A 13,596-nucleotide genomic window follows, 5' to 3' on the forward strand; every position below is an offset into this window, starting at 1 on the left:
GCTACATTTCCAAATTGTTTTTCCTTGAATATACTTATATTTTACAGAAATGGGAACACACCACACATGACGTCCATAGGGAGCTCGGTGGCCATATCCGCAGGTCCCATGATTGGGCTCACCCCTCCCCTGGGGCCCAGCTGTAGCTCCAGTCCACCTTGATTGAGGTGGTGTTGCTCTGGAGAGGCCCTGATGACATGAGACGTTGGAGCTAATACCTCCACGGTTCTAAGGAATTGTTCTTTGGCCTCATTGTTGATTTAGTCGTTTAAAAAAAAAACAAAAAACAACCCATGCAGTCAAACCTCATCTCAGCGTGGCACTGTAGCTGTTTCACAACCCCCATCTCCAAACACATCAGATAACAGGGCCCAGTCTGCAGCAGCTGCATTCAGATCGTTCTAGGAAGAGTGATATCATGTGACTTTAATTGGGCCTGTCGCCCCCATCGCTACCCTCGTTGCCTTTTCTGTAGGGAACCAGTTCCCCGGCAGCTCTGGAATCAGAGAGTTTAGGGGACAAATCGGGAAGATCTGGTCTAGTCAATCCCGGGTTCTTGAATGAGTGACTCAAGCAAATGACTCAACTTCTCCATCTCTGAATTTTCTCTTCTAGAACATAGGAACTGAGTGGGGTAAGTAATCCTGACCTCAGGTATCTGTTGTGAGTATTGGATGAAACAGTAGCATAGCTTGGCATTCATGGCCAGCCAGGATTACCCCTTAGGTCGTCCCAGCCTCCTGACAGCCTACTCTCTACCTAACCTCCTGCCCCCTCATGTCCCTCCCACTGCATGTCTGGGTTTGAACTTACCCATACCCATCCTTCCACCCTCCTGTTTTAGAACTAAAATGGGCTAATTCAAAGAACTGTGGATTCATCCTTACAGTGGAACATTCCGCAGCTCTCCTGTGAATGGATGGTTTTGCACTCTTCTGTTGCCCTTGCTTTGAGTAAACACGTTGCCCCAAGCCCCAGAAAATCCTGCTCAGACCCTGAGGTTCATGTGGGTTTTGTGAAGCTGGTCCTACCCTCTGGCCTAATCAATTAGAGAGCTCCATGGCCCTGGCCATGATTGATTCAGGGCTAGGCAAACATGGAAGATACTAACCCAACAGCCACTCACAGCCTCCCTTCTCCTTTGCTGCTTCCCACTGTAGCCTCTGGAAACTTAGCTACTCTCCCAGCTTCTCAGCCAGGATATGGCCAGGTAACCTAGTTCTGGCCAGTGAAGTAAAAAGATGGCTCTGGGAAGACGCTGTACTTCCTGACAAAAGTGACATGCTTACAAAACAAACTGTCTCTGTTCCTTCCCTTTTCTTCCTGACTCAAGGCAGATGTGATGCCTGGAGCTGGGAAAGCCATGTCGTGACCCCGAGGCAACAAGCATAAGGATAGAGTGAAAGAAAGAACGTAAGTCCTTAATATTTGAATGGTACTGGGACTCCTGCTTCTGGACTTCTTTTAAGTAAATAATAAATATCCGTATGGTTTAAATGTTAAGCCACTGTTAGTAGAGTTTACTGTGACTGAAGTTGAAAACATGACTCATCGTTACAGCGGATGACTCAGGTCTTCCGAGGGGGTTATGCTGGTATTTAGGGGAGATACATTGTGGTGAGCTGTAAAATCCAGGAAAGCTTAGAGCTGCTGGGGAGAAAAGTAGAACCAAGAGAAAAGAGATACAGAACCCTGATGACATTACTTGAGCCACTTAGATTTAGCCATGTCTGAAACCAAGTATACCCCGTGAAGTTCAATAGTTGGGTGAACAAATGAGTGAAAACACAAATAATTTTTTTTCTACCCTGAGGCTAGTTAGAAGAAATTCTGGAAAGATACTTAGTTATCTATTGCTGCATAATAGGTGATCTCAAACCTCAGTGGGTAAAAACAGTGAGTCCAATAAGAGCTACAGAGAAATGTGCTGTGAAGCCACGAAAAGACATGGAAGAAAACTGAAAGGTGTGTCACCGAGAGAAGCTGATCTGAATAGGCTATGTCTGCTGTAATATTCCAATGATATAACATTCTGGAAAAGGCAAAACTAGAGAGACAGTAGAAAGATCAGTAGTTGCCAGCAGTTAGGGAGGAGGAAGGGATGAGTAAGTGGAGCACAGAGAATTTTTAGGGCAGTGAAACTGTTCTGTGTGATGGTGTCGTGGTGGATACATGTCGCTCTACCCGTGTCTTCACCCAGGGAACGTACGAGAATGAACCCTGATGAAAATGGTGGGTTTTGGCTGATACGACATGTCCGTGTAGGTTCATCATACAAATAACAAATATTTGTTATATTTAGAACAACACATGTGCCCCCCTCTGGTGGGAGATGGTGATAATGCGTGAGGCTGTGCATCTGTGGGCACAGAAGGCATATAGGCGTTCTCTGTACCTTCCTCTCAATTTTGCTGTGAACCTAAAACCGCTCTAAAAAATCCTTTAGGGCATCTGGGTGGCTCAGTCCGTGAAGTGTCTGCCTTTGGCTCAGATTCCAGGGTCCTGTGTTGGGCTCTCTGCTCCGCAGGGAGTCTGCTTCTCCCTCTGCCTCTCCTCCCATTCTTCTCTTAATCTCCCTCTCTCTGTCTCAAATAAATAAAATCTTAAAAAAAAATAAAACAATCCTTTAAAAACATTTATTTTTTATGATCTCTCATGATTTCTATATGCCAGATATTCAGACAGGGTACAGTGGGAATGATGAATGAGCCTTAAATGGAAGCCTGGAAGCCTGGAAGCCTGGAGCTGGAATCACGAGGCTTGTTTACTCACCTGTCTGGTGGTGGAGCTGACTGGCGGCTGGACACTTGCCTAAGGGCTTCTCCTCGTGGCCTGGGCTTTCTCACAACATGGTGGCTGGGTTCCCAGAGGAAGCACATCGGACAGATGTGGGTGCCACACCATGGAATGGACTCTAGAGCCACACCATCTGTATTTGAATCCCAGCTCTGCTACTTACTGATTGGGTACTTCTGGTAAGTCACTTAATTCCTCCATGCCCTAACTGCTTCATCCCTAAAATAGGAAAAATATCTTCTTTATAGTATTTACTATTATAACGAAGAATGATTACCTCAGGGAGGAATATGTGATTTAATAGATGTAAGATTCTTAGAATAATGCCTGGCACAGAGTTAGCCATCACTAAGGGATTTTTTGAGATGGGTCTTGAAAGAGAATTAGGATTTGGTCATTGAAGAAGAGGAGGATGGCATTATAGGCTGGGGTGATCAAAAGCATAGAGGCACAGAGGCTGGGGCTGAGGTGTTCGCTAGTGTAAAAAATAAAAACAGAACACCCAGTTAAATTTGAATTATTCCTAATTGCCTACACGTATATACTTTGAGATAAAAAATATTGCATAAAACACATTTATTCTTTTTTTATTTTAAGATATGCTTATTTATTTGAGAGAGAGAGAGTGTGGGGTGCAGAGAGGAGAAGAGAGAGAGAGAAAATCTTAAGCAGACTCCCTGCTAAGTGCGGAGCCTGACTCGGGGCTGCATTCCACAACCACTGAGATCATGACCTGAACCAAAATCAAGAGTTGGATGCTTAACCCACTGAGCCACCCGGATGCCCCAAGACATACTTTTTTTTTTTTTTTTTTTTTTTAAAGATTTTATTTATTTATGTGACAGAGAGACAGCCAGAGAGAGAGGGAACACAGCAGGGGGAGTGGGAGAGGAAGAAGCAGGCTCACAGCGGAGGAGCCCGATGTGGGACTCGATCCCGGTTCGCCAGGATCACGCCCTGAGCCGAAGGCAGACGCTTTAACGACTGCGCTACCCAGGCGCCCCTGCCCCAAGACATACTTATTCTAAAAACAGATTTTTGTTTATCTGAAATAAATTATGTATCTAACTTAGGTACCTATTTATTTCATTATATTTCCCTGGTGATTTGGCTCTCCTTAATAGTTCCTTGTTTTGCAGAATTTGCCTATAAAATTCCCTGAAGTTACAGTCTATGTTGCATTTACATTTTAACATGATTTCTGCAGTGATCACATCTGACTTACTCTGCTCTTGGCCAGTGAGAAACCGTGCTCAGCATTAGCATTACGAGCCAGCATATGGAACATGTACTTGCAAAGAGTTCACAACGCTAAGAATTGCTCTTCAGATGTGATTGAAGTACATAATACCATCATCTTCCGTAGCATAAGCTGCTTTTCCACTCTTTAGGATTACATTGCATGTCTTGAACAATAACTTTGTAAAGTGTCTACTAACAAAAAGGAGCATTGTCATCAATTTCTATTCCTTTTTTCTTCAGTACTACACATGTTGATTCTACTTGTTCCCATGCTGAAAGAGTGTTTAGTAACCTCTAAGTAAAATAATTGAATTTTTCAATGGGTGAAATACATTTCAAAAGATAGTCATAGCAGGTGCTGAAATAATTATCCACTTTGGGCTGAAATTTATTTTCCAGCTCACACATAATATCCCTTTTAAGAAGAGCTCTGAGGGGTGCCTGGGTGGCTCAGTCGGTTGAGCTTCTGACTTTTGATTTCTCAGGGTCGTGAGATCGAGCCCCACATTGGGCTTTGTGCTCAGCGTGGAGTTGGCTTGTCCCTCTCCCTCCACTCCTCCCCCTGCTCTCTCTCTCTCAAATAAATAAATAAGATATTTTTAAAGAAAGAATAGCTTTGATAGCAAAAGGGATAAACGTTAAATCAGTTCTTCCTTACCACATTCAACAAGTTCCTTAGCAACGGAGCACTTCAGTAGCAGTTGTTCTTTCAATTTGCATAATCCTGCTGCAAAATTGATAGTGAAAATCTATGAACAAGAAATAAGTAAACTTCATTCAGTGCAGTGTTTAAAAAGCTAACAGGAATTTTGGACCAACAACTGACTTCTTAGAGAGTATTTCTTAGAGAAGAAAACCCTTTTCTTTAGAATTCAAGTACCATGTCAGGGCTTCACATGAATGAAGGATTTTCTCGACTGTGTTGACTAAAGAGAACCAATAGTTTCTGAATGTGAGAGAAATGAAGATTATTGAATGCCAGTGAGATCACAAAAATCCTAAATTGCTCACTTAGAACAATGTCAGTGCTGAAGTAGGAGAGCAGTTTCGGGACAGTTACTTCAATCTCAATAACAAAGACATCCGCTTCTGCTGAGTAGCATTACGCAGAACAGGAGCAGGATAACCAGCCATAGAATTATTTACGCCATGCTTCAGCTTTGAGTAAGCATTGTTTATACCCTTATGCAAACATTCACCAAAAGTTGTGTTTGTATTATCTCCAACAAAAGTAGTAAAAACATTTTTAATAACTTTTTTATATATACACAATACAACTGCATATAGTTATTGTATGTAATTTGATGGATTTGGACATACGCACACACCTGTGAACCATCACCACAGGCAAGGTAATACACGTATCCATCACGTCCAAAGGTTTCCTGTGCCCCTTTGTTGTGTGTGTGTGTGTGATTAACTGTGAACTCAGTGAGTGTCTCTGCATAAATTCACTGCTATTTCTGAGGTCTTATCTGGAAGAGATTCTACTCACAATGGCTTTATCAACACTCCTTTTTTACAAGAAAAATACTGCACAAGGGAAAAGCTGTTTCTGCGTTGAGATTACTTGCATTGTGGCTATGCCATAAAGTGAGATGTTTACATATTTGATTACCTCTGTAATGCTAAATGGAGCTTTCACATTTTTATTATAGCAGTAGAATTCATTCTACCACTTGAAATTTGCTTGCAATTTTGTTTTTGTTTTGTTTTTTTTTTAAAGATTTTATTTATTTATTTGACAGAGAGACAGCCAGCGAGAGAGGCAACACAGCAGGGGGAGTGGGAGAGGAAGAAGCAGGCCCCCAATGGAGGAGCCCGATGTGGGGCTCGATCCCAGAACGCCAGGATCACGCCCTGAGCCCAAGGCAGACGCCCAACGACTGAGCCACCCAGGTGCCCCTGTTTTGTTTTGTTTATTTGATTGTTTTTGCTTGCAATTTTGGAACTGGAAAACAGTTTCAGTAGTAGTACCTTCGGATGGTTATTTGAGCTGAAAGAGTGATCATGATATACAATGTGGAAGGCCATAACATTTCTGCTGCAATTATTTTATCATTTTCACCTGAATTTTTCTTAATAAAAAAAATCTGTTTATCACTTTCCTTAACACTAGTTAAGGAAATCCTACATCTCTTATGCGTTCCTAACACTAGTTAAGGAAATCCTACATCTCTTATATCTTTCTTACCACCATTTTAAAAAAATATTAAATGAACAATCACACACCGCGGAAAGCTACAAAAGGAATTTTCCTTGTTTAATAAATGACTACTGCTCAGAAAGTTCACAAAATTTATGCTTGCTATTGGTTTTGGGGGTGGGTTCAAATAGACAGAAATTTAAAAAATAGATAATAGAAACTACAAGAGTCAAAGAGATTGAATTTGAAGATCTCACTGCTGCAACAGTGCACCCGCACTGGCAAGTTTGCCCTCACAACCAACCATAAACAGGGGTCCAAATGTTCAAAGGGCTGCACATTTGCAAACTAACATTAAATTGAACTTGAAGTCTGATGCAGAAAAGATGAACTTCATGTTGGCCTGAAAGTGAGAAGTGTGCTTTTAAGTCTTAATCAGCTAGAACTGGTTTTATTGAAGGTCTGGGGAAGCGTAGTGCAAGGGGCTGGTGGACTTTCACGAGAAAAAGCACGCAGGAAAGTTAAGGAGACTCAGCTGAGCTGGTGCTGGCACTGGAGCAAGGCGGCTTTTGACTCGCTGACTTTCAAGCTTGGGCTCTGGAGTGAGGGGCTTGCTGATTGGCTGTTGTCTAGGCGAGGGCCGTCACTGATTGGCTGGCTCTCAGCGGCTGGGGGCTGTCCTTGACTTGCCGACTTTCAGAAGCGTGCTTCCCGGGGTGAGATTTTTGCTGATTGGCTGATTTTTGGAACAAAAATCGTAAGTTATCTCTTATTAATGGTGGTCATTGTTCACGACTTGGAACTTTAGCCAAAGAACAGTATTTTGCTTTCCGGAATATGAAAATAAGTACCTTTATTTTGCAGTTTTCCTCTTTATACTTCCCTCAGTTAAACCTGCAGACCGTACGGGATTGTCCAGATCTTTATTTGTATAGTTGCTTTTCAGTTAGTGCGGCCTTTAATTGACTTAAGTACCAATTACGGTGGAGGGAAAAATAGCTCTGATGCTTGTTTTTGTAATTTAATTTAAAAAAAAAGGCTGAGTACAGGACATTCATGGCATCCTGTCAGTAGGTAGAGAGCTCAGGACAAAATACAGGATATGTCCTGTATATACAGGCAACTCTGGGGAAAGTGGAGGGAAAAGAAGAATCTCCGTCCACAACAGAAGTAAATCCAATTCTCATTTCCTTCTAGAAGGAGCATTCATTATAGCATACCTGCGTGTTAAAGGAAAATACTGGAAACAACCTAAGTGTCCATCATTGGGGAACTGGTTGGGTGAAGTTTTGCAGATCTATAAAATGGAACACGATGCAGCAGTTAAAAAGGAGGAGTTCTGTGAACTGCTATAAAGACTACCCCATAGTTAAGTTTAAAAAAAGCAAGATGCAGGGGTGCCTGGGTGGCTTAGTTGGTTAAGAGTTTGCCTTCGGCTCAGGTCATGATCCCGGGGTCCTGGGATGGAGCCCCGCATTGGGCTCCCTGCTCAGTGAGGAGCCTGCTTCTCCCTCTCCCTCTCCCTCTCCTCCGGCTCGTGCTTGCTCGCATGCTCACTGGCTCGCTCTCTCTCTCTCAAATACATAAAATCTTTAAAAAAGAAATCAAATGTGTAACCTGGGCATGGACAAGAGCCACAGGTTTGATATGCTGGGGGTGTGAATAGGATGTTTTCTGAGCCCGGTTACCCTTCTGCACCACGATGGATCTCTGAGGCTGGCCGACCGGCTGTGTGGGATGTTTCCCATGTCTCCAAGTCTCTTCCACATCACAGAGCACAGGAAGCAGCCTGGGGCTGGAAAAGGAGCAATGTCATCCCACATAGCATATGACCAAGAAACAGAGCTCACAATAAATGTGCTAAATTGCACAGGCAGGCAAAGGAAATAGGAACTACCCTCATTATTTATGGAGAGTTCACTTCCTGGGGCTCTCTGTTGCTGATGGAGATGAAAACCAAGAAGGGCACTCTAGAGCAGCCTTGGGATCTCAGAGCTGGAGGTCTTCTCCAGGGAGAGTCAATCTGCTTTGAGAATAATAGCTTTTTCCTGGCAGACACAGATCTCTGCAGCACAGAATGTATTACAGAGGCAGAGTGTGATAAGAACTTTTGAAAGTAGAGGGGTTGGGAGCAGTAGAACCCCCTGTTGCCGCTAATCACCATCATCATAGGAGATGATATTTACTGAACATTTATTGTGGTACGCGGACAGGTGCTTTGCCTGCATTATCATCTCAGTCCTTAGAACAGCCCTTTGAGGTCGGCACGATTATTCCAATTTTACTGAGGAGAAAACTAGTAGACAGAGGTTTAGAATTTCACTCAGGGTCATTTAAGTGGGTGGCCTGGGGCTTGAACTCAAGCTGTCTGTGCTCTTAACCATTCAGTCATACTGCCTCCAACAGAGGGCTTCTCCAATGCAGGGTAAAAACCAATGGAAAGCCTCAAGTAGGGACGCCTGCGTGGCACAGTGGGTTAAGTGGCCTACTCCTGGTTTCGGCTCAGGTTATGATCTCGGGGTCCTGGAATTGAGCCCCATGTCAGGCTCCAGGCTTAGTGAGGAGTCTGTTTCAGGATTCTCTCTCCCTCTGCCCTTTCCCCCGCCACCAACTCCACCCCCCACCCACTCATGCCTTCTCTCTCTAAAATAAATAAATCTTAAAAAATTTTAAAAATATAAGCATCAAGCATTCATTGAGCACCTGCTGTGTGCCTGGGGCTGGGAGAGGTGCCGTGGGAAACATTTGGTATTTGAATGCTAGCATGACTCTAGGAATGTGATTTCCTTTAACTGAGGGGAAATTCATATAACATAAAACTAACCATCTTAAAGTGACCAATTCAGTGACATTGAGTACACGCACAATGTTGTGTAGCCATTGCCTCTATTTAGTTCCAACACATTTTCAGCACCCCAAAAAGAAACCCCCTCCCCATTTAGCAGTTCTTCTCCATTTTCCCCTCTTCTCAGCCCCTCTAACCACCAAATCTATGTTCTGTCTCCATGGATTTACCTATTCTGGATGGTTCTTGTAAATTGAATCATATCATATATGACCTTCTGTGTCTGGCTTCTTTCACTTAGTATAATGTTTTCAGAGTTTATCTACATTGTAATAGGTATCACCACTCCAGTCCTTTTTATGACTAAATTATATTCCGTGTATCCATCTGCCACACCCTGTTTATCTGTCCACTCACTGATGGGCATTTGGGCTATGTCCACACTTTGACTATTGCAAATGTGCTAGGACAGAGAACCGGTTCCAAACAGGTTTGGTTGTTCACCACTTGAAAATCAAGAGACAAGTGATGGAAGGAAAGGAAAGGTGGCCTTATTCTGGAAACTGGCAACCTGAGAAGATGGTAGACTAATGTCTGAAAGACCATCTTCCCTGTCCAGGGGAAGCTGGAGGGCTTGAAAGGGAAAGGGATGGGAAGAGGCCGGGGGGACTGTGTGCAGGAGAAGCAGGTGCCCGGGCCGTTCCTCCTATGTTGACACGACCCTGAACAGACTTGGTGCCATCCGTGGCAGCTGTATCCGAATGTGGTCAGGCCTTACCTTGTGGGAAAGTTTGGTTCTCCACTCCTCCAAACCCGTGGTCTGCAAATCTCAAGGAAAGTAAGTGAGCACTGCTGCACATCAGGGGACATGGGTTAGCAAGCAAGGAACGCATAAGTTCGAAGCAAGTTGACCCTTAGGCCCCGTGCAAGGGCTCCCACACAAGCAGTGCTGCTGGGAACGTGTGTGTACGTGTGTACGTGTGTTTGGAGACCTGCTTTCACTTCTTTGGAGGAGATACCTGGGGGTGGAATTGCTGGGTCACATGGTAATTCTATGTTTAACTTTTTGAGGAACCCCCAAATTGGAATGTGCTATTTTGGCATTGGAGTCTTTTCTTGGTACCTTGGCTTTCTCCTATCCAGGAAAAGGAGAGAGCTCCTTTCCAGGGTGATCAAGAGAGATACAGTGTGGTGTAGTGAAGACACAGGCTGGCGTAGTTCTGAATCTCTGCTCTGCCGCTCGTTAGAGCACGTGTGTGGCCTAGTTGTAAGCCTCTTTGAGGTGGTTTCCTTTTGTGTAGAAATGGAGATGATCCCATCATCCATCCATCCATTCAGTGAATCTGCTGAGGGCTTATTGTGGTCCAGGTGATGGGGATAGAGTGAGCCTTCATTGAGTTTACAGAAGGGGGACTGGGGGGAGTGGGGAGGAACCAGGAGTGAATTCTTTTGCAAAAGGAAGAAACTTTTTTTTTTTTAAAGATTTTATTTTTAAATAATCTCTACGCCCAACATGGGGCTTGAACTTGCAACTCTGCGATCAGGAGTCATATGCCCTACTGACTGAGCCAGCCAGGAGCCCGAAAACGAAGAGTCTTTTTGTCATGAGAATATTCACTCCCTTTTTTTTTTTTTTAGACTTTATGTAAATTGAAGTTAGTTAACATAGTGGGTATTATTAGTTTCAGTGGTAGAATTTAATGATTCATCAGGTGTATATAACACCCGGTGCTCATTACATCAGGTGCCTTCCTTAATGCCCATCACCCAGTTACCCCAGCTCCCCACTCCCTCCCCTCCAGCCACCCTCAGTTTATTTCCTATAATAATCACTCCCTTTAATCACAAATACATCGGAGTGGGACTTCAGCGTATTCACCTCTGTCCCCACAACAAACACAGGGCCTCCAGGAAGAGATACATCATTTGGGGTTCTGGGGTGGCAGGCAGCAGAAATTGAGCAGCTTGGTTGAGCAGATATTCCTGGAAAAAAAAGATTAGGTTAGCTCCCAGAATCGAAAGAATAACTAAACAGTAAGTCTTCTGGGAGGCCAGGTAGGGACAGGTATGTCAGCACCAGCAGCTTGTAGCTCTGCCTTCCCTGGGGCTCTGCCCTCCCTGCCCCTGCTCCGACCTTGTCTCTCACCTGCGGGCGCCCCGCCTGGCTCCCAGGGCCTGACCCCCCAGTCCCGGCTCGGGGCACGGCACGTGTGCTGTGACAGGCACTGCCTGTAATTGGAGGTTGGGCTTTGCCCCACTCCAGGGGGTTCGTCACATTACCGTCAGCAGAGGTTCGAATTCTCATTAGGACAATCTTCTAGCAAATACCAGTTCAAGTGTCTTGAGGAAAAGTGTCTCTGTATGAAGTCACTGTTGGGGCTGAAAGAGCAAAACCCGGCCTGGGTGGACAGTGAAAATCAGCTTGCAGTGCAAGAGAAAGAAGCCAGGAGGACAGAGACGATAAAGCCAGCAGGAAAGCCATCAGGAAACACTGTTTCTCCTGCAGTCATGCAGAAGCTGTGAAATGTCATAGGGACCTCTCTTTGGGCGACCAGTGCTTTCTGATCTGTGACAGAAGATAAAAGCAAAGACCTCCTTTGCTATTCTCATCGATTATGGAGGACAACCAACTGCTCAGCTGCCCTCACGTCACAATAGCTTTCAATCCCCAGTTAACTCTGCTTTTCTCAATCCCAAGTCCCCAAAGAGCAGCGAGTGCAGTCCCACCTCCCTGCGTCAAGTCAAGATGTCCGATTCCATAAGACCTCAGGCGCAGCCTCGCTCCCGGTGGCCTTGGGATAATGAGGCTTCACGGGCCTTCAGGGGCTGCGATAGAGGACTGTGATTGGCAGCCCCACCAGGACCCTGGGATGGAGGGCTGAAGTTTCCGCAGAAGAAAGTGGAATGCTGTTCTCAGAAAAACATACAAGTATTGGGCAACCAGACCCAGGAGCTGGCTCTTGGAGTAGGTGCTCAATTACTGCTAATTTTTATTATTGAGGTTATACTCTTAGCAAATATCTTATAAAGTTATAATTAATCTTGATGATTGAACATTTGCTGTGGGCCAGGCATTGCTCGTCTATTTAAGTCTTTTTTTTTTTAAGATTTTATTTACTTATTTGTCTCAGAGAGAGATTGAGAGAGAACATGCAAGCAGGAGGAGCGGCAGGAAGAGGGAGAAGCAGTCTCCCTGCCGAGCAAGGAACCCAATACTGAACTTGACCCCAGGACTCCGGGAGCATGACCCAAGCTGAAGGCAGACGCTTAACTGACTGAGCCACCCAGGCGCCCCTCTTCTATTTAATTCTTGAAGCAACCTCACACCTATTTCATAAGGCCCTCCACGCTTTCTAGGACACGCTATCTATGCAGGGAGAGTTGTCCAGCATGAAGACTAGAGGCAGATTGTTCCAGCCCTGGGTGTGGCCTCAGTGACTACTCCAGCCTAGCAGTGTTCCCTGGATCTCTCTAGATCCTTGCTGGGGACGTGTGAAGGCAGAAGTGGCTTCCGGCCCGACATGCACATGAGGTCAGAGGACTCACACTCCACTCAGGCAGCAGCAATGGTAACAACAACCATTCAAAGCACTCAAAGTGGCTTTGTTTACTACGTACACCAGAGACCTTGCTGAGAGTTTTGCACGTATCATCTCATTTAATCAGCAGAGCAGCCCTGAGAGTTTCCTTATTTGACAGATGAGGAAGCTGAGGCCAGGAGATGTTTCTTGCTGAGGTCACATAGTTGATGAATGACAGAGCCAAGACTCGAACCTAAGTCTGTTTAGAGCTCACGTGCTAAAACCACAAGGCTACATGGCTTGAATGACCTGCAACCATCTGGAAACACAGCCTTTGTTTATATTTTTATAATCATTTATGTATGTACTTGTTCATATATATATATATTCATGTTTTAAGGATTTTATTTATTTGACAAAGAGACAAAGAGCACAAGCAGAAGAGCAGCAGAGGGTGAGAGAGAAGTAGGCTCCCCGCCAAGCAAGGAGCCCAATGTGGGGCTTGATCCCAGGACCCTGGGATCATGACTCAAGCAGAAGGCAGATGCTTATCTGACTGAGCCACCTAGGCGCCCCAATATTTTAAATAAATTAACGAATAAAGTGCTTAGCATGGGGCCTGGCACATGAGACTCATGAATGTTTATGACAGTTACAATGGATGTGTTCTTGACAAGGATATAAAATCCTATTCTCACCATAACTTTAGGTTACGATTCTCATTTTATCTTCATTGCTCAGTGATGATCAATTTGCCAAGGCTCTTAGATGATCTCCATCTTTCGCCCAAATGCCATCTGCCAGATTTCTCTCTCACGCTCTTTATGTGGCAAACACTTAAGGGCAAGTGCCTAAAAAATAAAAGCATCTCTTGGCAAATTCTTTTGGGAAGGGAAGAGTCCTGTTGTCATGGGGTAAATAAGTGATCACCCCTAATTCTTCTTTTTGTAATCTCAGGAATCCGGATTTGGGGAGAGAATGGGGGAGTGGAGACCATGATGGCTGTCCCACAGACGGGGGAAAGCCCAGGGTTGTCTCTGTGCCTGAGAGTAGCCAGAAGGGCTCAGAGTATCGTTCTGACCATTGGCATCGCCATCATCATCAGC

General features: G+C 44.6%; 1 long non-coding RNA gene across 2 annotated transcripts in view; it reads left to right on the plus strand.

Annotated features, from left to right (window-relative positions):
• Window positions 1-13,596, plus strand: part of LOC130542717 (uncharacterized) — a 51,344-nt gene that overhangs the window by 10,151 nt on the left and 27,597 nt on the right. The window contains exons 3-6 of one of the 2 annotated variants that reach the window (XR_008957452.1): window positions 476-634; window positions 1,334-1,413; window positions 2,674-2,975; window positions 5,787-5,937. This is a non-coding gene — a long non-coding RNA (uncharacterized LOC130542717). Of the gene's footprint in view, window positions 1-475; window positions 635-1,333; window positions 1,414-2,673; window positions 2,976-5,786; window positions 6,321-13,596 lie in introns of those variants that run through there. The other variant, XR_008957453.1, reaches the window with a different exon arrangement.

The sequence above is a fragment of the Ursus arctos genome, unplaced genomic scaffold, assembly GCF_023065955.2.
Source record: "Ursus arctos isolate Adak ecotype North America unplaced genomic scaffold, UrsArc2.0 scaffold_5, whole genome shotgun sequence".
Lineage (NCBI taxonomy): Eukaryota > Metazoa > Chordata > Mammalia > Carnivora > Ursidae > Ursus > Ursus arctos.